The 26048-nt window shown below is 37.5% G+C and overlaps 1 pseudogene; it reads left to right on the top strand.

Moving 5' to 3' along the window:
- Positions 1-11598: 11598 nt before the first annotated feature.
- Positions 11599-26048, top strand: part of LOC111158247 — a 32455-nt pseudogene continuing 18005 nt past the window's right edge.

The following is a 26048-nucleotide window of genomic DNA, read 5'->3' as shown; positions in this document are numbered from 1 at the left end:
GTCTAATTTAATGCCCACTTCCCACCCACAACCATGAAAGTTGTGTTGTGTGTAATTTTGACATCCAACATACTTGTTCTGACTAGAATCTCTTAACATGGCCTCAATGGGACCTTACTGAATGCACTATGGTTAACTGGCATTTGGAGTACAAAGTACTTATCCGACATCCATTGTTTTTCAAAATTCTCCAGTGTCAGAACTCTGGATAACTTATTGCTGGATATTTACCTCATTTCTTAGTTTTATTTAATTTTATATTGGTAGAGACAATTGGATAGAAGTAGAATTACTGGGTTGGTTTTCCAAGAAAAGTCTTTAAAGAAAGACGATTTTTTTTTCATGACTGTTTTGAAAGCTTATTTCAGAAAGTTTTATTTCTGTTTTTGTTGGAATCATAGAAATGATGACTGAAGCTGCACAGGACAACACATGGACATAAGACAATCCTGACAATAGAATGATGCATTAAAGTGATGCTTGTGAGAGAGGAAATTGGGATGTTAATGATGCCATAGACCTTCCACAACAGTTATGATGGACTTCCTACTTTGGAATTCCTTTGCATGAGAAAAATATCAACCTTGATCCTTCAATGTTATTTAAATAATTCATTCTAGAAAACAAATATAATTCCCAATGCATACAACTGTTTAGTGCTTGTCTTAGCCTATTAATAGAGATGCTACCAGCTAGATGTCTGAAGGCATTCACCTGGCTCACAGTGAGTTTCCCACAGACATCTTCTCTTTCCAAACCAGGGTTACAACTGAACTGACCCCTATGGCTTTTATTATGCTTGCAAAATGCCCTTCAGCAACAACCATCAGGAAACTTTGAAAGAAATAAATGTTTATTACTTACAACATCTGGAACTGACACAATACCCCTGGGGCCCTCTGGGAGAGAGAGAGAGAGCTCATATATTGGGGGTTCTGCTTTTATTGGGGTCAAGAGTGGGAGCCTCAGGTTTCACAGGTTCAATCTTTAAGGGTGAATTTAAAACATAACAGCGGGAATTTAAAGTGAGGGGAACAGAAAAAACATGGAGGTGAGTAACTGAAATCAACCAAATTTTCTAAAACACAGGAGCCTAGTTGGGGGAGAGGGGGTTGGTGTTGTGGCCTGGCTCTTTATCAAATACTGTGGCTGGTAAGGTGTTTATTCAACATAGTTGGCTTTGAATGGATACTTTGAATGGATACTCTTCCGAATGGATACTAACAATCAAAGCTTAGGTCAGGTACTTTCATTACCAAAAAGAAAAAAAAAAAAAGAAAAATCTGTCAGGGCTCACACTACAACAACATTACTTCAGTTCAAAAAATCCAAATCAGATCATTTATATACATTCTTAGGAAGCCAGTAACATACTGGGCTTAATTTTACTGGGCTTAGTTAATTAATAAAAGTGGAAGCTGATACAATTGGACATGAGAATTATTTTTAGGTCATTCTTAGTATTGAACCTCCATAATTCTCAGTAGAATCAGGAGTCATAAAACTTTCCCAACACTGCAGTGCAGACTGGAAAACAAGCAAAAAAATTCACAAGCAATAGATGCAATTCAAATCCTGCAGAGAGCATATCGTCAAGGAGTATGTATTAGAACTTATATTTAAATTTTCAACCCTTAAAAATTATTTTCAAAAAATTGAGAATTGCTTCAGTTTGCTGTCAAACCACTTTAGTTTGTAAATCTCAAAAAGAAAATTGCTGTACCTATATCAAAACCAGTATAAAAAGTTGAAGTTCAAACATAGATCTGGAAGTCCCTGATGCCCAGGCTCCCTTTCTTCTTTATCTTTGGTACAACTTAAAGCTCAGCAGAATTAATAATGGTAAAATATATTTGATGACACTTGATGATAGTTAATTTTCTTAGGGAAAATAACAAATGACTTCCACATATAGGGAGGAAAAAATGGTAGTGGTGATAGTGGAAAAGAATCCACAAAAATCAGGGGCGCCAGGGTGGCTCAGTGGGCTGGGCCTCTGACTTCTCTGTTCATGATCTTGGGGTCCTGGGAATGAGCCCCACATCAAGTTCTATGCTCAGTGAGGAGTCTGCTTGTCTATCTGCTTCTCCCTCTGGCCCTCCCCCCACTTGTGTTCTCTCTCTATATATCTTATAAATAAATAATAAATATTTTTTTAAAAGAGAATCCACAAAAATCATAGATAGAAATATTCTGATTTGTCCAGCAAAATACAGTTATACAAATCATTAATTCTTAAAAACAAAATCATAAAGGCTTTACTGTTTTCTTAGTTTTTGCTTTTGCTAAAAAGTATGACTAATTATTTAACAAGGTGAATATCACTCTGTAATTTTAAAATGTGAAATGAAGTTTGGAAATAAATAGCTTGAGACATAGTATAATTAATGCAGGCAGGCCAGTTGAAGACGCAGCAGGGGTCCTACGGGACCAGCCAAGAGGGTTCTTGGCTTCATGCAGAATAGAAATAAAATGCGAACCAGCAGCAAGTGAAAGCAGAGTTTATTGAAGATATATTTATCTAGAGAGAGGGAGAGAGAGAGAGATGGATGGAGCATCCAGGAGACTTGGAAAAAAAGACTTGGAAAGAACATAAGTTTCTTTGCTTGGAATCTGGGTTTTTACTGGTAATTGTGGTCTGGTGCACGTGTCCTCTTAGGCATCCTGGAACTGTTCAGAATAAGGACAGGGTCTGGGTGTCCTTCATAAGTCACTCATTCCCTGAAGCTAGCGGTCTTGGTGTCAGGTGTTTGGAGTCAGTGGTTTTGGAGAATTTTTATGAGGACCCTGCCCAGTCGTGCCTTAGATATTATTTATAGTGCTCCAAAGATATCATTCCAAAGATATCATTTGGAGAACACTCCAAAGATATCATTCTTTCTTTGTCCCTTACGAGGAGGACATATGCTATTTGTATTACAAGGTGTGTGTAGAGTGGGGTGGGGATGCAGGTTCTAGCAAGAATAGAAACTGGATAAAAAGCAAAAGAAGAAAAAAAAAACAGCTTTTTCTTTCATGGAGTCTCTTCAGTTTCCCTGCTTCATAATTATGTCAGCTATGATTGAATGATTGTCCTAATTCTCTACACATTTCTATTTTCATCCCTTTTGAAATATATCTTTCCAGGGGCACCTTGGTGGCTCAGTCAAACATCTGACTCTTGCTTTCAACTCAAGTCATGATCTCAGTGTTGTGAGACTGAGCCCCAGGTCAGGCTCTGGGCTCAGCACACACACACACACACACACACACACACACACATACACACACTCTCTCTCTCTCTCTCTCTGAAATAAACAAATAAATATCTTTCCAGATCTCTCCATCAAAGGGCAGAGTCTATATATTCACTCCTTGAATCTGAAGTAGCCAGATGACTTATCAGTGGAATTTCTAAACCTAAGCCTTAACAGGATTTTATACATTTTCTCCTAGACCTTTGTCTTATCCATGAAAGCAAGCCAGTATTATTTTGCTGGAGGATAAATACATGGTCAAGAGCTGAGATACCCCAGCCAAGAACCATATGACGCCCAGATGCAAAGCCACCTAGCTTCAGTAGCAGCCATTTAAGGGAGACCAGCAGATACAAGAACCCCTCAACCTGGCCTAATTTTTAACATATCAGGAACAGTGAATTATTGTTTAAAATACTTGGTTTTGGGGTGCTTTTTCACAGAGCAATAATATGGCAAAAATTACCAGTACAATAGCCTAAAATGGTTACATTTTTCTGAGACACTAAAAAGATGTTGTAATTGTACTATAGCAAGCTATATATAAGCTATTATAATAAAGTATTATAATACTTTATTCAAAACAGAAAGCAGAGAGAAAGTAAGTTTGGCAAACATGTAGATTTAGTTACAAATTTCATCATTATTATCTATGTAAAAATAGGGACACCTGGGTGGCTCAGTTGGTTAAGCACCCACTCTTGGTTTTGGCTCAGGTCATGATTTTAGGGTCATGAGATTGAGGTCCCTGTCTAGCTCCAAGCTCATCCCTGGGAGTCGGTTTAAGATTCTCTCCCTTCCTCTATATATGCCCCTCCCCTAACTCATGTATACGTGAGCTTGCATATGCCCTCTCTCTAAATAAGTAAATAGGTAAATAAACTAATAAGCGAAATGATGGCAGACTGAACCAACAAAGGAGCCCAGTCCCTGTGCTGGGGCTCTTCCCGGTTCTCTGTACTCTGCTTCCCGCGCATGCCAGTCTAGGTTTCTTCCCACGTCCTGCTTCCCAAGGGACCGAAAGTACCAATATGGGGAAGGGGAAGTGTATAAATTACCCCCTTTGTTTGTGCTGGAGGCTCAGACCTTTGGAGATCACTCTCGTCTGAGCCTGCCGGCGTTAAGTAAATCTCCTATCCTCCAAGATCTCTGAGTGTCGCTTGATTCTTCTGTTGGGCAATACAGTCCAGGTTCCATAACAAAACAATATCTTTACTATCTATGTAAAAATAGAAAATTAATTAGCTTATTTGGGTGTTGTTTTCCTCATCTGTAAACTGCCCTAATAATAGGATCTACCCCTTTGGTGTTAGCAAATAGCCCTGCCTATTAAAAGCAAAAAGATCAAAACAAAATACTATAAATCATTTTTAATGCTTTGATCACTGACCTATATAAAGATTCTGTGAACTAACATATATGCTAGGCATCTAGCTCTCTTACTAAACGAGTTACAAAAAAACATTTACTATTTAAATATCATCATCGTCATCGTTAGTTAATGAATGCTACCAAAAGTTCTCAAGCTCAGAAAATGGAAATTATTTTAATAATCCTTTTTAAAAGAGTTTATATACTGGATTCATGTTTTGTTATCTAAATTTAATGCAAAAAGATGTATTGATGGATCACATAGAATTTTGTTGAACATAGATATAGTGAACTCAAACTTTTAAAAGACATGTTAACACATAAAATACCCGGTAGCTTTTTGAAAAACATAGTCAATTCTATTTACACAAATAATATTGCAAGCAAGACCGCATTGACTAAAACCAGTTACATTAAAGATTCCTAAGTAAAAAATAATATTAAGAAAACTTTTATATTAAAGGATATTTTTTCAAAAGCAGTTATTACTTTGGAACATATAAAAGAAAATAAATATATTATGTGTAATATTTATACTCCATGACTAGGTGTGATTTATTCCACAAATGCAAGATTATTTAAATATTGAAAATCAATCAATATAATCAGTCACATTGATAAGCTAATAAAAAAACTTAGACAATCATCAATTGATATAGAAAAGTCATGAGGGACTTACAATTTAGAAGTAATAATCTAATCCAACAAAATTACAGGACACAATAAAAACATTCAAAAATCAATTGTTTCTAGGTACTAGAAATGAACATTCAGCAACCACAATTTAAAATATGGCACCATTTAAAATTGTTTCAAAGGAAATGAAATACTTAGATTTAAATCTACAAAACATGTACAGAATCTATATGGAGAAAAATTACTGAAAAAACCTTGATAAATAGGGGTGCCTGGGTGGCTCAGTGGGTTAAAGCCTCTGTCTTCGGCTCAGGTCATGATCCCAGGGTTCTGGGATCAAGCCCCTCATCAGGCTCTCTGCTCAGCAGGGAGACTGCTACCTTCTCTCTCTCTGCCTACTTCTTTGCCTACTTGTCATCTTTGTCTGTCAAAAACAAAACAAAACAAAACAAAACAAAACAAAACAAAAAAACCCCTGACAAATAAAGGAAGAGACATACTGTGCTCATGATTTGGGAGATCTGACATAGTTAATGCATCAATTATCCCAAAAATAATCTTTAGGATCAGCACAATGCCTGCTAAAATTCCAGCAAGTTGGGAGTTTTTTGGTTTGTTTTTATCTATATTCTTTTTTTTTTTTTTAAGAATTTATTTACTTATTTGAGAGAGAGAGAAAGGGTACAAGCGGGGGCAACGGTGTGCAAAAGGAGAGGGAGAGGAAGACTCCCTCCTAAGCAGGGAGCCCAATGTGGGCCCCTCCCTGTCCCATCCTAGGACTCTGAGATCTTGACCCTTGCAGAAGGCAGCTGCTTAACCTACTGAACCACCCAGCGCCCCATCAACAAACATCATAAAATCTATGGAAATTAAAATGTACTAGAATACCTAGAATAATGGTTTAAAAAAAATAAAGTGAGAGGAAACACTCTACCTAATTTTAGGAATACTAGTTATCCACAGCAATCAAGACCGTGTCTGTGGTATTGAAAAGGTATGGACCCATAGATCAAAGGAAGTTTAGAAAAGCCAGAAATAGATCCACACAACTAGGCATACTTGGATTTTGGCAAATTTACAAAGACAATTAAATGAAGTATGAGTGACTTTTCAACAAATATTAAGCATGGAATCTCATGGTCTGTAAAAGAAAATATTGATAAATTGTACTTCATCAAAATATAAAATTCATGCTCTGTGAAAGACTCTGTTGAAAGGATGGAAAAACAAGCTACAACTGGGAAAATATATTTACAAACTACCTATTGGGCAGAGGATAAGTTTCTTACATATTTAAAGAACTCTTGAAACTTAGAAAAAATCAGGAATTCAATTAGGAAATAGGCAAATACCATAAGCAGATATTTTACCAAAGATGACATCCCAATGGCAAGTAAGCATATGAATATGTTCAATACCATTAAGCAGTAAGGAAATGAAAATTTAAATCATGGCCTATTAGAAAGATTAAGTTAATAAGATATGATAATACTGAATGTTGGCCAGGTAAAGGATATACTGAAGTTCTCATAAATTGCTGATAAGACTATACAATGCTATAACACTCAGGAAAATAATTTGGCAATATTCTGTAAAACTAAAATACACTTACTATGTGACCTAACAACCCCAATCCTGGGATTTATCTCAGGGAGATGAAATCTTGTGTTCACACACACACACACACACACACACACAAAATTATGCGTGGATATTCATGGAAGGTTTATTTGTAATAGCCAAAAATTATAAATAGCCCTGTTGTTGTTCAGCTAGTACATGGTTTAACAAACCGTGGTGTATCTTTGCCACGAAATATTGCAAAGGAATGAACTATTGACATGCTCTATGGATTTCAATGTGCTGAGTGGAAATATCAGTCTCAAAAGGCTATATATTATACATTCCATTTATGTAAGGTTTGTGAGCCAACATGTGGACGGAGAACAGATTGGCTGTTAATGTAAAATAAACAGTCAGAGTTTAGCAACAGTGGGGTTGGTACAGACACAAAGAGTTAGTATAAAGGAGTTTCTCTGAGACGATGAAAGAGTTCTGTTTCTTCGTTGTGGCAGTGGTAAAACCAATCTATATGTGGTGTAGTATCATTGACTTACACACTGAGAGACAAGTGAGTGTATGTAAAAATTGTTAAGATATGACTAAAATCTGTAGCCTAACAGTATTATATCACTATCAATTGCCTGATTTTATGTTTGTGCTATAGTTACGTGAGATGTGACTATGGGAGGAAGTAGGGAGATAGGTAAACTGGACTTGCTGTACTATCTTTGCAAATTAGTGGTGAAGTTTTAGAATATAAGTGAGGTCCAGAGCCGAAGACCAAGAAAGAATTCTTCTGATGTCTCTGGTGCAAAAAGGTGACTTTATTAAAGCATGGGAATAGGACCCTTGGGCAGAAAGAGTTGGCTGACCTGGGTTGTGAGGGGGTGGCTGATTATATACTTAAGGCATTGGGGGAGGTAAGGAAAAGGGAGGTTTCAAAAGAACTTTCATATGCTAAAGAGGACTTACAAGATACCAAGGACTTGCCATTGTTAGGTTAAGGTTGTTTTTCCCACCAGCAAGGTAAAACATTAAGATAGTTGGGAGATTCCTGAAAGAATGTCACATGTATCCCACCCAGGACTGAGGGGTGGGGAGAGGATGCAGGGTGTCAGCTTTTGCTTTGTCCTCAGCTAGCTTTCTGTTCCCTCATCATTTGTGTGTATTTATGATCATTTCAAAATTAAAAATACCCTCCAGTTTCTTGGATTTTGTTTTTTAATAAACCAGAATTTGAAACTTCATATTAGTTCTGTTATAATCTCATTGGCCGCCTGTGCGTGGCCAGGCCCAACCACATGGCCTTTGCCCTTAAAAGCTAGTCTGTAAGGCAGAGAGAGGTCGCCTCTTTGCAAGAGACAGCCCTGGCCAGTCAGTTTGATTCTTGATGCTTGGCGTGAGATAAAGCTTTGCTTGACATTCACTTTGTATCAGTCTCACTCTTTTGACCATGGACCCAAGATTGGGGGCTTGTCTGCGATCAAACGATGAGAACTGAGCCAGCATCAGAATTTCTGGGAAAAGCCTCCAGAGGTAAGATCTCCAGATTTTATTCTGTGAGATCAGGTCTATCTGTCTGGTTGCGGAGCTCCAGGGTATGGCCCACCAGGGAGAACTTGGATGCAGCCATGCTCCCCAGGGCTGGAGTGGTTGCAGGGATGCCCCATCCCTCTTCTGGTAGATTGTCTTGGGGGTTTGAGACCCCTAGGCGGTCAAGGGGCCAAGAAAACCCCCACCAGTGGTAGGTTCTGGGTAAGGGCCGCTGAGTCTGCAGTTGTTTTTGTCTTGTCTTTTTGTTGCCTATTGTGGTTGCTCATTCCTAGGGGACCAAGAAAATCCCCACTGGCGAGTGTCTCTAGGGGGCAAAGAAAACCTCCAACAGTAGCAGACTCTGGGTGAGGACCGCTGGGTCTGCTTTTGTCTCTGTCTTGGCTTTTTGTTGCCTGTTGTGTTGTTTGCTATGTTTGAAGAAATGGGGCAACTGGAGAGCACAGGACCTGTAACACCCCTAAGTCTTGTTCTCCAGCATTTCAAGGATTTTCAAGGTAAAGCCACCCAGTCGGGTGACAAGGTTAACCCAAGAAAACTAAAAACACTCTACCAATTAGAGTGGCCCACTTTCTCCATAGGGTGGCCACTGGAAGGAACGTTTGCCTTGGCTCAAATCTACTCTACCCAGAGTAAAGTCTTCGATCTCCATCGAGACCAAATACTGTACATCATGGCCTGGCAGTATCTGGTGGAAGAGCCACCGACGTGGCTCAAGTCTCACCTTCCACCTACTAACAAAACCATTTCTCTCCCACTAAGGCAGGTCAGGTCACCAAAGCCAGAACAGAAAGACACGGGGAACGGGGAAAGACCATCCTGCCTCTGTCAGATGTGGAGGATGTGGAATTTCCCCCTCCTTATCTGTCCCCTAAACCTGACTCTTCGTCCTGAGATGCCCTTACCAGTCCACCTCATACATGGTTGGGGTCCACCTATGGGACCACCAAGCAGAAAGACCACCCAGATCCTTCCCCTTTTTTCTATCCCCCTCAGCCACCCTCTGCCTCACCAGTTCCATTGGCGTCAACACTGCCTCTCCGTGAGGTTACTCTACCGGATGGAAGAGGGCACCCCCACTTAACCTATAGTCCTTTCTCCTCTTCTGATATCTATAACTGGAAGGCCCAACATAAATCCTTCTCTGTCCACCCTCAGGATTTAATTAGTCTCTTGGAAACTGTCTTTCTTACCCACCAGCCCACCTGGATGGATATTCAGCACCTCCTTATGGCCCTCTTTAATGGGGAAGAGAGGGATCACATTATGCGAGAGACCCATAAGGTGATAAGTGAGAAGCTTGGCTGGGACCTCGATCCCCCACAAATGGAGGACTACTGCCCAAGGGAACCCCCTGACTGGGATCCAAACTCCGATGAAGGTAGGAGAGCTTACGTTTCTACCGCCAGGCTCTATTGGGAGGCCTCCATGCAGCTGCAAGGAGGCCCATAAATTTATCTAAAATTAGTGCGGTGACTCAAGGTAAGAATGAGTCTCCAGGAGCTTTCCTAGAAAGGCTTATTGAAGCCAATAAAATGTATAGCCCAATTGACCCTGAGGCACCCAAAAATCAGAGGGCCTTAAATCTTGCTTTGCCAGTCAGTCAGCCCCAGATATAAGGAGGAAACATCAGAAAATTGAAGGATTTGAAGGGAAGAATCTGGTTGAGTTAGTGGGAATAGCAGAAAAGGTGTTTAACAGGGATGCACAAGAAGATGAAATACAGACCCAAAAAAATAGTTAAGGTTTTGACATTACATGAGATGGGAAGGAGATGGGGGGAAGAAGACAATGGAAAAGAAAAAGGCAGGTAGGGGATGGCCAGTGGAAAGAAATCGTGTGGAAAGCCTTAGATTCAGATCAGTGTGCTTGCTGGAAGGAAAAAGGACATTGGGCCAAAGAGTGCCCCAAGAAGAGGATGGCAATGCTGGCCACCAAAGACTGAAGGGGCCGTGGTTCAGAGCCCCTCCCTGAACCTCGGGTCAAAATTGAGGTGGAGGGGAAATCAATTCATTTTTTGGTGGACACAGGAGCCCAATTTTCATCATTACTTAAACCTATGGGAAAACTATCTGGAGAGGAAGTCTGGGTACAAGGAGCAAATGGCACAGAGAGACATAAATGGACAACAGAAAGGACTTTAAATTTGACCTCAGGAGTAGTCAAACATCGATTTTTGGTCCTCCCTAATGCCCCGTATAACTTGATGGGAAGAGATCTCCTCCACAAATTTCAAGCTGGCATTCAGTTCTCGGAAGGAGATATGACTGTAACCTTGAGACAACCTACTGTGCAGGTGCTTATGGCAGCAGTAGATGAGTACCTCCTTTACGAGCCAGTCTCAAAACCAGAGGAGGCAAAGGTGGGGGTGGGGAGCCTTCTCCAAACCCTACAGGTTGAGTTTCCCAAGGTCTGGGCAGAAGGGAAGCCCCCTGGCTTGGCCAAGGGACAGCCTCCAGTGGTGGTACAGTTAAAAGTGATGGCTATGGCTGTTCGCATTTGGCAGTACTCCCTCCCCTGGGAAGCAAAGGAAGGGATCAGAAAACACATTAACTACCTCCAAGGAGATGGGATCCTAGTTCCTTGCAAGTCTTCATGGAACACACCTTTGCTGCCCATCAAAAAGGCCAAAACTGGGGAGTACTGACCCGTTCAGGACTTGCGGGAAGTTAATAAACGGGTTGAAGATATCCACCCAACACTGCCTAACCCCTATACCCCACTCTCCCTCCTGGACCCCAAAAGAACTGTGTATACCATCTTAGATCTCAAGGATGCATTTTTCTGCATCTTTAGCAAGGGAATCTCAGCCTCTTTTTGCTTTTGAGTGGTCCAACCGACAGGAAGGATTCCAAGGCCAGCTCCAAGACTTCTGCAAGGGTTCAAGAATTCACCCACCATCTTCGATGAGGCCCTACACGAGGATTTATGTGAGTACAGAACCTCCAACCTGGGAGTCACTCTGTTACAATATATTGATGACTTGCTAATAGCCACTGAGGACTAGGAGTCATGCTTGCAGGGGACGAAAGCTCTCTTACAGACTCTGCAGGAAAAAGGGTATTGGGTGTCAGCAAAGAAAGCATAGCTTTGTCAGCGCCACGCCACTTATTTAGGCTTTGATCTCCATGAGGGAGTGTGTTCGCTGTCTGAGTCCAGGAAACAGGTGATTACCCGATACCCCTGCCCCACCACGCCCCAACAAGTGAGTGAGTTTCTTGGGACAGTGGGCTACTGCAGGATGTGGATACCGTGGTTCACGGAGATTGCACGACCTCTCTATGAACTGACTGAGAGAGGACTCACTATGGTAAAGTGGACTGCTGAGGCAGAAGGAGCATTTCAGGAATTACAAACAGGCTTACTGAGTGCCCCAGCATTGGCCATCCCAGATGTTACTAAGCCCTTCCACTTGTATGTGGATGAAAAGGCAGGGGTCGCCAAGGGAGTCTTGACTCAGACTCTGGGGCCTTGGCAGAGGCCAGTAGCCTATCTTAGCAAGAAACTAGATCCAGTTGCAGCTGGGTTCCCCCCTTGCCTCCGCAGAATTGCTGCCACGGCCCTCCTGGTCAAGGATGCAAGTAAATTGACTTTGGGTCAAAATCTCATCTTGACCACCACTCACGCTATTGAGGGCCTTCTCTGGACTCCACCAGACCAGTGGATGACGAATGCCTGAGTGTCAGGGTATCAGGCCCTCCTCCTCAACAAACCAAAAGTGAATTTCCGGCCCTCGGCGGTGCTAAATCCAGCCACGTTGCTGCCAGAGGAGCTGGCTGACCACCCACACGACTGTGGGGAGGTCCTAACCCAGGTCACAGGAATAAGGCCAGATCTCAGAGACACTCCCTTCCGGATGCAGAGATGACTCTGTTCACAGATGGGAGCAGCTACATGGTCAATGGAAAGAGGTATGCGGGGGCTGCGGGGTTTCTCCTGAACAAGAATTCTGGACGGCAGCCCTGCCACACGGAAACTTGGTTCAAAAGGCGGAGCTGATTGCACTTGCCAAGGCACTGCAGATGGCCAAGGCTAAAACCGCCAATGTCTATACGGACAGCAGGTACGCATTTGCTACTCTCCATATGCATGGGACTATTTATAAAGAAAAGGGCCTATTAACAGCAGAAGGAAAAGTAATTAAAAACAGAGGAGAAATATTGGCTCTCCTCTAGGCTATTTGGGACCCAAAAGAGGTGGCCGTTATACATTGCCCGGGGCAGCAAAAGGGGACTGATCTGATTTCTAAAGGAAACCAATCAGCAGATCATGCCGCAAAGCAAGCAGCCCAAAAGACAGTGCAAGAGCTGGTTACACTCCAGGCTCCAGCCCTACCAGAAAAACCAGACTATTCAGAGGAAGATTTAAAGTATTTACAAAAATGGGTTAAACTGGACTATGAAGGGGACTGGGCTAAGACTAGAACAGGAAAGTTAATTCTTCCTTGAAGACTAGGAAGAAAATTAGTAATCCAAATACATCAGGGCACTTATCTGGGGACACGCGAGCTTAAGGAGCTTATGGGCAAGCAGTTCCAAGTTTCTAAATTAGGGCGTATGGCTCAGGATGTGGTTGATAGATGTGCTCACTGTCAGACGGTAAATGTGGGAAGAACTAGAATGGGAAGAGGAAAGAGAGAAAGAGGTAAGGAGCCAGGAATTTATTGGGAAATGGATTTTACAGAGATGAAACCAGGAAAATATGGACACAAGTATATGTTAGTTTTTGTGGATACATTTTCAGGCTGGGTAGAGGTTTTCTCCTCCAAACATGAGACAGCAGGGGTGGTAGCCAAAAAGCTACTAGAAGAAATAATCCCTAGGTTTGGGTTGCCCCTTGTGATTGGGTCAGACAACAGCCCTGCATTTGTGAGTTCAGTCTCACAGGCACTGGCCAAGGCCATGGGCACTAATTGGAAACTACATTGTGCCTACCGGCCCCAGAGTTCCGGGTAAGTAGAGAGAATGAACCAGACTCTTAAAGAGACCTTGACAAAGCTAATTCTGGAGACGGCAGTGGATGGGTGGATCTCCTTCCCTTCGCTTTCCTCAGGACACAATGTACACCCTACTTAAACAAGGTGACCCCATTTAAAATAATGTTTGAAAGACCCGCCCCCCACTCGCTCTGCCCTTGGCTACAGGAGGTTGCCCTAGCAGAAATGACTGATCAGTCTGTAATCCAGTCACTGCAGGCATTACAGTCTGTCTTAAAAAGAACCCATACAGGGATCCGAACTGCCCACACTGAGACAGAGACGGAGGTGGAACCACATCCTTACCAACCTGGAGACTTGGTTTGGATATGCCACCACCAAGTGGGAAACTTGGAGCCTTGCTGGAAGGGACCATTTACTGTCATCCTGACCACTCCCATAGCAATAAAAGTGAAGACATCAGGGCCTGGATTAACGCGGGTCACGTCAAACGAGCCAAGGATGAGGACGCCCCCCAGAGATGGATGCCGCTGCCGATGGACCCCGCTGATTGTGAACTAAAGCTAAGACTCAAAAAACAATGAGTTCATTGAGTTCATTGTTGCTCCTATTGTTAAGGTAAAGGTGGGAGGTATAGATAATTGCAAGATAGAGGAAGGCTTGACATACTATTCCTAGAAGAAAGCGGGCTCTGTGTAACTCTAGGACAGAAATGCTTTTTCTGGATAAGTCACTCTGGAGTCATTAAAACAGTCTGGCAGCCGTTAAAAGGGGGGCATAGAACTGGCTAAAAGTCAAGGATTTGACTAATCTTCTAAGAAAAGGGGGGAATGTAAGGGCCTATTTAGCCAGAGCGATGCCATCCGGTTAAACAGTGACCTTGTTGTTTATATAGTAAAACTTAAACTGTCCCTGTCCCCCCTTTCCCCCAGGGGACTTACTTAAAACAAGTCCTGGAAACTAGTCCCAAGTAACAAAGCCCAAATACAAGGGTGGATCAGGCCAGGTGGAGGTATTCAATCAGTGGGGGAACATACTGTCTCCCTAGCTACCAAGGAGTATGGGCCCCGCCCTTTGAGTACCTTTTGGGCGCCAATTCTGACCAAGGTGATAGGCTAGTTCAAACATCTACTATTGGGTAAATTGTAATTCAATTGGTCACTTATGCGTGACCTAGCAGAACTATGCAGCTTTCTCTGTGTCACAATCTCATTGGCCACTTGTGCGTGGCCAGGCCCAACCACATGGCCTTTTCCCTTAAAAGCTAGTCTGTAAGGCAGAGAGAGGTCGCCTCTTTGCAAGAGACCGCCCTGGCCAGTCAGTTTGATTCTCGATGCTTGGTGTGAAATAAAGCTTTGCTTGACATTCACTTTGTATCAGTCTCGCTCCTTTGACCATGGACCCAACAAGTTCATCACAAGGCCATGGAGTTTCCTCAGATGTTACCCTCCAATTTTAACGTTCCAGACATACACATATGTAACTAACCAAGGATATCTTATCAATGAACTTTTGTCTCCCTCTAGCATTGCATATTCTATATTCTTCTCTTTCCATATCCACAGGTGGCTAACTCTTACAGTACAGACAAATATAATCTATTCTGGAAAGTTCTCTTAGTCTTACTGTAAATGGTATTGTATTCTAAATCTACTATAAAGACTTCTCCCCACATCCGTACAGATACCTGTGTATGAATCTCTACTATGAAGCTTGTTTTGTTATTACAGAGTATATGTTCCAGCCAGGATTAGGGTATAATTTATAAGTAAGAACTGCTCTTGATATTTCCATCTTCTCAAATGATACATAGAATATAGTGGTCCATATATGTAGGTTGATAATGACGGATTAAATGAATGAACAAACAAAATATTTTGGAGGGACATTATGATCTAGATGTTGACTGTTTAATTATCTGGTTTAAAAGATAGGTTTAGGGTCACCTGGGTGGATTAGTCAGTTAAACCTTTGCCTTCTGCTCAGGCCATGATCTCAAGGTCCTGGGATTGAGCCCCACCTGGGGCTCTCTAGTCAGCAGAGAGCCTGCTTCTTCCTCTCCCTCTGCCTTTCACTCCCCCTGCTTGTAATCTCTCTCTTTCTCTCTCTCTCTCTGTGTCAAATAAATAAATTTAAAAACTCCAAAAAAAAGATAGGTTCAATTTTTCAAATATTTTAACACAATATTGACTTTTAGATCTTTATTGTTATTATCTACTGTGAAATCCTGCAGACACTGATTTATTTGGTGAATCAAATTATTAAATATTGAACTCTTAGGAAATATTTTTATGAATATTTTAAACATAATTCTTATACCACATATATCATTTGACTTTTACAGTTCCTTAAATTATACATATAAATAAATGTTCTATGAAATTGTTTTGGGGAACTTCTAAATCTGAGAACACTTATTTTACTCTCTAGTGAAAATGTATCTCAAGAGTTTAATTCTGAAGATCATGTGTGCTGTGATATATCATCTATTACAATATACACATATATTTTCTGTTTTTATGCATTTCTTACTTTGCAACTCAACTTAACTCATCTTAACTTTCAACTCAAAAACACAACTTGCTTCTAGTTACTGTGAATTTTATCTATGTCTTTCTATTGGAAATTTTACATTTAAATTTGTGCACTATAAGTGGAAAATTCAGTTAGAAGCTTTATTTTTATTTTTTATTCCAATATCTTCCCTTGAAGTTAAAAGAAGTAAAAACTTTTTTTTCTGGAAATGTTTATATAGCAAGATGTTCTTTTTGTATTACTTGTCGAAATTTCACATTCCAGTAGTTTAATAGAACAGCTAATTTGTTTCTAATTATGCAAATTCCTTTTTACATACTGTAGTTTTGATGTACAGGTACAGCAAATTGTAACACATGAGTTTTTTTTTTTTTTTTAATTGAACAGATGCTAAGATTACAAAACTTCCTAATAGTAAAATACTTGGAGAAAACAGGGACTATGCAAATAGAGTCTACAACAAAGGCTGTTGAAAGCTGGAAAGCCTAAGCATACCAAAATGTCTAAGCACATAAGAAGATAAAGGTTGGTCTATTCCCAGATATCCTTGTATATATTGTATATATGAGAATATCTTTATGTATACATAATTGTAAGTGAATAGTAAGTAAACAAATATAGCAACTATTCTATAAGGATTTGGGAATGACAGAAGCTGTTTAGGGGAGAATTAATTTTAAGAAAGTGAAAGGAAACTTCATGACATTATATATCTACTTGCTGATAGAAACAGCTTTTATTTATTTTTTAAAAATTTTCCCATGTTCAGATGGCAATGCCATTTGGATATAGTGAATACTTGGTGGATAATAAAAAAATAATAATAATGATAACAGTAAAGTTTAATCCAGGACCATATTGCAACTAAATAAAGAAATGATCTCTGCTCTCAATACTCACTGCTCACATATGTGCAGGTGATGGACTTGAGGTCTGCCTGCCTTCATTACATTTTGGAGACCATGTTATCGAACTAGACTTTACCAGCACTTGGAAATCCTTTTAAGTTTTCTACAGAGGTTTATTCTCTATTCCTCACACTAACTCTTTCCCTCCTTTCACAATCCCATTAAATGCAGTTTAATCCTCTCACTCTCAGATGACCTTCCTTCTCATTTCAGAGAGAAAATAAAATGCATTAGATAGGAACTGGATCAACTTCCTCAAAAAGGCAAAACACACACACACACACACACACACACACACACACAGACACACACACACACACACACACACACACACACACGAAAGAAAGAAAGAAAGAAAAGGAAAAAAAAAGAAAACAACAAAAGAAAGAAAAGGAAAAAATACATATATGGATAAAAGTTTCTCCTGCAACTAAAATCTGATTTCTTTATCTCTGCCCTGATTCAATGCTCTTCTGTCTTCCCAGGGATTTCTTTAATAGCATACTCTTATCTTTATTCACTTCCTCTTTTCTGGATCTTTTTATATGTATTTGAAAATATTCAGGTTGTTTCACTGACGAAAAAAGTAAATAACTGTCCCTCTTACATAACTACCTACATTGTCCAGGTCCATCTGGGAAGCTGTCAAATCCCTTTGTTCATTTTAGAGCCACCTTGCTGCATGGTACCATTTACCACACTGGTCATGTGCACTACTTTTCCTTTGCTTTAGGTGAGAACACACCCACACCACTTACTTTTCTTCTTACATCTCTGACCACTCTTGTAGAAACATTTTTTTTAAAACCCTTTTTCCTGGGGCACCTGGGTGGTGCAGTTGATTAAGTTGGTATCAGGTCACGATTTAAGGGTGGTGAGATAGAACCCTCTGTGGGCTTCCATGCTCAGCATAGAGTCTGCTTAAGACTCTCTCTCCCTCTTCCTCTACCCCTCCTCCTTCCCCACTGTCTTTAAAATAAATAAATAAATCTTTAAAAAAAACAAAAACTTTTCTTTACCAAACTTTGGTTTGTGTGTGTGTTTAAGATTTTATTTATTTATGTATTTATTTATTTATTCATTTTTAAATTTATCAGAGAGCACAAATAGAGGGAGCAGCAGGCAGAGGGAGAGGCATACTGCCCACTGAGCAGGGAGCCCGATACTGGGCTCGATTCCAAGACCCTGGGATCATGACCTGAGTCTAAGGCAGACAGTTAACCAACTGAGCCACCGAGGTGTTCCTCCTTCCTAAATTTTGTTTTTCTGAAATGTCTCTTCTAAGTCTTCATCTTAGTACTACAAATTTTCCCTGGGCTGTCACATTGATTTTCATGACTTTGGTTTTCATCCATTTTTTAACTTCTCCAAAATGTACCTTTGTATAACAGCTTCTCCTAGATTTGGGAATGGGATTTTCAACAAGGCATTAGATATGACTCTTTGGATATTAGGAAAGAACCTCAAACTCATCATGTTCATAGCTGAAATCTGGAGTTTCTCTCCCTGGAGCCATTGTCCTATGCCTCTGGCCAATACTAACATTAATACTAATACTAACACTAATACTAATAATATTTAAAGTAACTTATTTAGGAAAAAAATGCAATATTTGATCAACTTAATGTTCAGTCTTCTCTAGTATTCTCTGAATTTAAATAGATTCCTTCAATTATTATTATTTTTTAAATTATTTTGGTTAAAATGAAAGAAACTTTCATTAGATCTGTTGTGAAAATATATCATATTTTTTTCTTGATTTAGTAGAGCTCATCTTTGGTCAGCTATTTGGTTTTCTTTTTTCAATCTTACACCAAGAAATGAATACTTCAAATAGTTTTCTTAAGAAACTTAAAAAGTATCTTAAAAAAGAAACTTAAAAAGTAGTATAAATCATGCTATTTTTATTTATAATCCCATTAATTATTGATATGTCAGCAAATCTATTTTTTAATTCTGATCCTGCATTATTGATACACATGAAACCTGCATGTAAATATGAACTAAACAAATAAAAATTCATATCCCTGACTCCACCCTTATAGAATTATGGCAATCTTGTTTTTAATCTGTGAAATGCCCATTTCTTTTGCCTGATTTCCTGTTTGGTTATTTATATTATTTACACGTTGATTTGTTACATTCATTCTGAACACTAAACTTTTATGTACTGAAAGTTTTCTCCACTATCTGAAAGTGGAGCATTCTTATGAAATCTTTTGTAAGCTGAAATGGTATAAAGTGAAAAAACAATTACTCTAAATTTATATAGAGAAATTTTTGAATGTTCCCAGAGCCAAAACTACCCTGTTAGGCTTTTCTGATCCTTTAGGATGCATCTTGCTAACAGATGCACAAAATAAATCAAGATAAAGCACAGATGCTCACAGACACCATTCAAAGCTCTGGTGGCTTGATGCTGAGATGCTGAGTGTAGTTCCCAGGGAAGGCGCTTGGCGGCGCCATTCTCATTACTTGGGTTAGGTACCACCTCTATAATGCTTCACTGCAGAACAAACTCTGAATGTTATTTTTGGTTTTTGACTTTTATCCTTAAAGTGAAAATCCTTTTTGTATTTCTTTCAGATAGCAGGGGAAGTTGCACTAAATTAGGGTTTTGTTTGTTTGTTTTAAGTAGTTTACACACCAGGTAGAGCCCAAGGCAAGACTTGAACTCACCACTCTGAGATCAAGAACTGAGCTGAGATCAAGAGTTGGATGCTTATGGGGTGCCTGAATGGCTCAGTCCTTAGTCCCCTGTCTTTGGCTCAGGTCATGATCCCAGGGTCCTGGGATTGAGCCCTGCATTATGCTCTCTGCTGAGTGGGAAGCCTGCTTCCCCTCTGCCACTCCCAGTCTTCCTGCTGTGTTCCCTCTTTTGCTATCTCTCCCTGTCAAATAAATAAAATCTTTAAAAAAAAAAAAAAAGGGAGAGAGAGTTGGATGCTTAACCAGCTGTGCCACCCAGGTGCCCCTAAAGTAGGTCTTTTGTAAAGGTCAAGTAATATAATGTGACCTTTAGAAAAGTGAGGGATACATCTATTTTCATATTTTCCCAGTTTTTTACTTGTCTTTTAATTTTAAAAAAGATATTTGTAATACACATTTACAAGTGAAGTATAACTCCATATTTAAGGATAATTTTACCCTACCTTTGTTCATTTTTTCAGAAGAATTTGGAAATCTCTGAGCAGTAATCAATGATATTTTTCATTTCACCTCCCTCTCTTCCTTCAGTTTGACATTCTGATCAATAGAAAAGTATCCATTATAGTTCTTTTATACTTGTAGGAAACCACTGCTTCTCAAACAAATAAATACACCTGCCTCTTTAAATATGTTATTCTTTAATGATACATATTTATTTTAATATTAAGAATTGATGATTCAGTAAAGGTATACATTGCAGACAAAAGAAATTGCCATCATACTATCTCTGACCCATATGGAAACACAAGTCTTATCCACAATAACCTTCCACTATAACTTATCACAATGCTTTGTTTTACATGTGTTTTGTTCTATATAATTACTTTTGCTACCCCAGTAAGAGTCATACCTACCAATATGGTTTGTAGTGTAATATTATATACATGAGTTTAAGAAATTGCATTTTTATTAAAATTTTCTTTGTGTGATCAGAACTTTATTATTTTATCTCCAAATGCATATTACCTCTCACTTGTACTTGATTCTTGCTTGTTATATAAAAACATCATCAAAACACTTTGATATGCATAGATGAATGGATATTATATATCAAAACCATGTTGCTGGCACCACCTCAAATATCTGTTTTCACATATAAATAATTATAGGATTTTAGTACAAAGAAAAGTTAAAACAAATATACCATACATCTGTTCTGATGTGTCAAATATAGGCTTTTTTTCAAAATTCAAAATATATACAAGGCATACATTTTTTAAATGTTCTGATACTAAAATGTGATATTCGTATCCTCTTTAAGATATTTATAAATAAAAAAACAGAGGGTTAGCTTAAATCTCTATACTACAAAACATCTGGTGCATTCCTGTTGAAGTCAGTATCACAGCAACAATACCCCTTACTACTATTACTATTCATTATTGTTCTACTATTCATTTATTGCAAATGCAATAAAATAAGAAAAATAAATGAGGTTAATAAGGTAGTAATGAAAATGCTTATTATTTACATATTATATGAGATATCATCATCTAAAAAGTCCCAACAGAGTTAACTAACTACTAATCTTATATAATTTAAAAAAATCTATAAAGTGGCAAGTTAAAAAGTCAATACAAATAATATACAAAAAGTAAGAAAAAATATATGAATAAAAATGAAAAATTTTGTTGACTGTCATAAAAAGAAGTTTGAGTAAATATAAAGTCTTAACTTTGTCAATTATTTCCACATTTTACTAAGTTATCCATAAATCAAATTCAACCCAAATGTAATTATATAACTTGTGGAATTCTATACATTGATTCTAAAATTAATATTGCAGATTAAGAGATTAAGAATAGCCAAGAAAATCTTGAAGAAGATGCAAATTTTTGGTATGAAATTAGTCATATTTTAATATATCTCTAGGAAATACATTTTTTTTACTTCAGCATTGCTTTTTTTTATACTTTTCATCATTTACTTCTATTTCTGTTATTTATCATATTTTTTACTGATCTATAGAAGTTCCCCATATGTTATTAATAAGATATTTTGTTTATTGTACATAGAAAATGAATGTATCTTTCCACTCTTACTTGTCACTTAACTTAGTTTAAAATGTCTTTTCTCAGACAGATGGCTTTAATTTTCCTTCAAGGCTTTTGAAGGAATTTTGCATTTTGCTTGGGAAAGACTTCTGTACTCCATGATTATGTTATATGGTATTTGTTTTGTTTTCTTTTGCTTGGAAAATTATTAAGATTTTGGCTTAATACAAGGTCCAATCATGCAACTATTATACAGGTCTTGGAAAATAAGTGAATTTTTTTAATATTACATAGATTTATTGATTAATGTCGCCTATTGATTTTGTTAAAAAAATCATTACATGATTTTTCTTTGTAATTCTATGATCATAACTGTTCAGTATACAAAATTTTAATGACTAAAACATCTTTGTAATATGCATCACAACAGTATCATAAAATGTCATAGTAAGAACTCTACATTTATCCAGTCTTTTTTTACATTTATTCAATCTTAACTAGAATTTATTTTCTTCCCATTGCATCTTAAACTTGTTGCCATTCTTTCTTTAGTTCATTTTTATGTTGCTAAATAAGATTATTAGTATTATTCAGATATCATGATTAAATTGATTAGTTTCCTATTTTTGCATATTTAAAAAGGCATTTATTTTTTATTTTTTTTTAAAGATTTTATTTATTTATTTGACAGACAGAGATCACAAGTAGGCAGAGAGACAGGCAGAGAGAGAGAAGAGGAAGCAGGCTCCCTGCAGAGCAGAGAGCCCGATGTGGGGCTCGATCCCAGGACCCTGGGATCATGACCTGAGCCGAAGTCAGAGGCTTAACCCACTGAGCCACCCAGGCGCCCCTAAAAAGGCATTTATTATTCATTTGTTTTTATTGAGATGTAACTGAAATACAGTAAAACACAAATCTTAAGTATACAGTTCAATGAGTTTTACAAATGCATATACCTATGTGACTGACAGCCTTATAGACATTTATATCACCTCAGAAATGTCCCTCAAACCCCCTTCTCCCCAATTTTCCCATCATCACAAAGTGACCACTGTACTGGTGATTTTCATCACAGATTAATTTAACTAGTCTATAGCTTCATATGTACTCCTTTCTATCTTTTTCCATCGAACATGTTTTTGAGATTAATCATGTTGTTACATTTAGTATTTTGTATTTATTGATGGAAATGCTCCACTTTAAAAATATACCACAACTTGTCAATTTGGTCTCCAAATTGATCAATATTTGAATTTTTCTAATGTACCATTTTTATTTATTAATCTATCTGTTGATTTATTACAGGATAAATTTCCAATTTGCTGCTTTACATATTTCTGATGAGGAAAGCATGATTGGTCAGATAGCTTTTCGGGCAGTAGTTTAATTAGCATAATGTTTATCCCATTGGGTTAATTCTGCAACTTGTCTTGCTTGTTGCAGTTGTTATTGTTGTTATTGTCTTTACACTTGAAATTTGAGAAAAGTGTTCAATTGCTTAGAAATCTTTTTAAATTTAGATTGGACTTTGGGTTTCTTTGTTTGGTTCCTCATTCCCATCTCCCCTAACTTCTTAGTATTTTCCAGAAATACTTTTAACTTCCCACCTTCACTCATGGCTGCAACCCAATATTCACATGGATTGTTCTTGATCTTTCTGTCAATGGGGTTTTGGGTGTGAGAGCAAAGATAAAATGATTTATTCGGTTTGCTCTTTTTAAGCAACAAACTAACCCCTCATTGCATACTCCTTGTCATTTTATATTGCAATTTCCTATGAACTTGTCCTACCTTTCATTATCCAATGAGCTCAATGAGAATCATGTTTATCTTTAAAAACAAAAACAAGAACAAAAACTTTATGGGTACCTGGGTGACACAGTCGGTTCAGCACAGATTTTTGGTTTTGGCTCAGGTCATGATCTCAGGATCCTGGGATCAAGCACTGTCATACATATTTAATAGATTCAATTTGATGAGTTTTGAGAGAAACATATACCTTGAAACCATCACCACAATCTATGCCATGGTATATCTTTCACATCCAAAAGTTTCATCCCACTTTCTTTATTATAATAGTCATTTCTTGTGATAAGAACTTTTAACATAAGAGCTACCCTTTTAGCATGTTTGTCACAGTTGCCATCAAATCCCCTGAATTTAATACCATCTTGGTGCTTAATCAGTGCTCAACAAATACTTGTGTAATGAATAAAAGAGAACATATATAAAACATTAAAATATAAACATAGGTTATGAATGTGTAGTATAAATACAGCTGATTATAAAAATTATTATATTCATCTTGCTTTCAAAATACTACTAAGAACACATTTTATTTACAATGAAAAAAGAAGTGATCACTTAAGGATTGGTAAGAGATCATTGCAATACATAGAACACGGTATAAGCATTTATGAAGAGAAATTAGAAAAACAGTTAAAAACAACCATGTCAGAAGAGTAGGACCTTGGATGATTGCACATTCTTAGTAAATTATAACTTTCCAATAATAATCCTGCTCTAATTTCATAGTATGAATAATATATTTTATAGCAGCATTATCAACAATAGTCAAATTATGGAAAGAGCCCAAAATGATGTCCATTGACTGGTGAATGGATAAAAAAGAGGTGGTATACACACACACACACACACACATACACACACACACATGCATGCATGCACTCATGCACACACACATATATATGTATATATATACACAATTTGATGAGTTTGGAGTTAAACATATACCTTGAAACCATCATATATATGTATATATGTATACACACACACACACACATATACATACATATATGTCATATATATATAATTATACACCATCATCAAATATATATACATATTCCATTGTATCTACTATATATATAATGGATTCTATATATGCATGTGTATATGTATATATGTGTGTCTGTGTGTTTGTGTATAGGAAATCCATATATAATGGCTACAATGGAATATTATTCAGTCATGAAAAAGATGAAACCTTGCCATTTGCGATGTTGATGGAGTTAGAGCATATCATGCTAAGCAAAATAAATCAAAGACAAATACTATATAATTTCATGCATATGTGGAATTTAAGAAACAAAACAGATGAACATAGAGGAAGGAAATAAAAAAAGAGAAAGGGACACAAACCATTAGTAACTCTTCACTATAATGAACAAACTGAAGGTAGCTTCAGTGAAGGTGGGTGGGGGAATGGGCTAAATGAGTGGTGGGTATTAGAAGGACACTTGTTTTGATGAGCACTAGGTATTACACATAAGTGATGAATCACTGAATTCTACTCCTGAAACTAATATTATACTATATTACACTAACTAACTAGAATTTAAATAAAAATTTGAAACAAATAAAAGAAAAAAGAATAATAAAGATGATAGGAGAAAAATCTCAGTTTTTTTTTTACAGAATTTTCCATCCTTTAACAGAAAATAACATTTTGGGAGCTTTATGCTTCAAGGGAAAATCTGGAAACATTCAGATGACATTATCTTTGTACATTTGTCAACTTAGAAATTTACATTTTTATAGTTGTCTCCTTGCTATTTCCACCCCCAGGATGATGTTATAAAGGGTGTATCTACGATGATCATGTGGCAAGACCATTTCGTGTTATGTAAAAGCCTAATTTGTTGATTAAAAAAAATTATTTACTATACTATACTATACTTTTTTTTGTATCAGGATTTTGATTGTTCAGTAACTACTAAAAAGGTCATCAAATGTGGAGTAGAGAACAGTTAGGGCCAATAAGCCAACAAGTGCAAAAGAATGGCTAAGAGAAACACTTATATACATTTTTGGTTATGGAAATGGATACTGATGTATAGTAGTAAACTTCTTATTATAGTAACTATGGGATACAGATTATATGTATGTACACTTGGTAGCATGTAGGGATCATATATACATATTTTTATTTTATATATATATTATATATTATACATATAATATGTGTACACAGAGTAGGGTTTATATACATACACTATACTTAGATGGTCTTCATGATATATTTACACAAATAAATAAACAAGTAAAACATTATTCTTCTTTAACAATAATAGCCTGAATACATATCTTTGCAGTTCATTTCATTTAATTTGTGGTAAGAACAGAAATAAGATATTATAGTTGTCAGTAAAAATGCTAAGGCTTATTCCCTAAAATAAGTAATAGCCATTGTCTCTATGTTAACAATATACTTGTGTAAATTGTTCAACCAGACTTATAGAATAGACTACTTTAAAAGATATTAGTGGTAGCCAATCCTACCCTGGTCTAAGCATGAGAAACCCTCCAAAACTTTCTGACAAGTGATCATACTAAATCAGATTGAATAATTACAAACATTAGTAGAGTAACTGAAGTAATTGTTGCCATGTATAACATCACTCTGCCTAGTCATGAATTTCAGGGAAGAATCACATAATGCCTCCCATAGTGAAAATAATCTTACAATTGTCCATCAATAGCCATGCTTACACTGATTAATATCTTCTCTTCATATATATTTTTGTTTCAAATACTATTTTTGGCCTTAGTTTTATATATATATATATATATATATATATATATATATATA

The sequence above is a fragment of the Enhydra lutris genome, unplaced genomic scaffold (genome assembly GCF_002288905.1).
Source record: "Enhydra lutris kenyoni isolate GAN:26980312 unplaced genomic scaffold, ASM228890v2 scaffoldscaffold58, whole genome shotgun sequence".
NCBI lineage: Eukaryota > Metazoa > Chordata > Mammalia > Carnivora > Mustelidae > Enhydra > Enhydra lutris.
Note: the sequence above shows the minus strand (reverse complement) of the source record. Positions and strands in the feature narration are given on the sequence as shown.